This window comes from Penaeus monodon, chromosome 33, assembly GCF_015228065.2.
Source record: "Penaeus monodon isolate SGIC_2016 chromosome 33, NSTDA_Pmon_1, whole genome shotgun sequence".
NCBI classification, from domain to species: domain Eukaryota; kingdom Metazoa; phylum Arthropoda; class Malacostraca; order Decapoda; family Penaeidae; genus Penaeus; species Penaeus monodon.
The window spans coordinates 26,981,734-26,982,273 of record NC_051418.1 but is presented as its reverse complement, the minus strand read 5'-3'; positions in this window follow the sequence as shown (position 1 = coordinate 26,982,273).

Sequence of the window (540 nt, the reverse complement as noted above, 5' to 3'; positions counted from 1 at the left end):
TGGGTAAATATAGAAAAAAATCATCACTGGTCAGACCAAGGGGTAAAATACATGCTCATACGGACAAGGGTAAGAGGTTTCCAAGCCAGATTAGTGTTCTACCAGAAGAATTTTAACGTTAGCAACATGGACAAAGGGAATACTGAGAGACCAGTTCGAATTTGTTATCACGTTTACAAACAACTTATGCTGATTTTTTGTAACTACAGTGATCGAAGCGAGTTTACTAGATATAATATCCACCAAAAGAAAACTAAATTTAACATTGAGATACTGTAATTGATATCGGATAGAGAGTGCCAATTACTAACGAAAATAATAATTAATTAATTAGTGATCATACGAATACAAACATAGTGGGCTTAAATAACAATAATAACTATTTTTATTACTTTATACACTGACATGATTACAAGAAAGTTACAATGCAATGGCTCTAGACGCACGATTTACAGCGAAAGTTAACACAAGTAGGTGTAACGTCATTAAAAAAAGAAAAAGAAAAAATAGAAATCGTAACTCAGAATTACCTTCATTAAA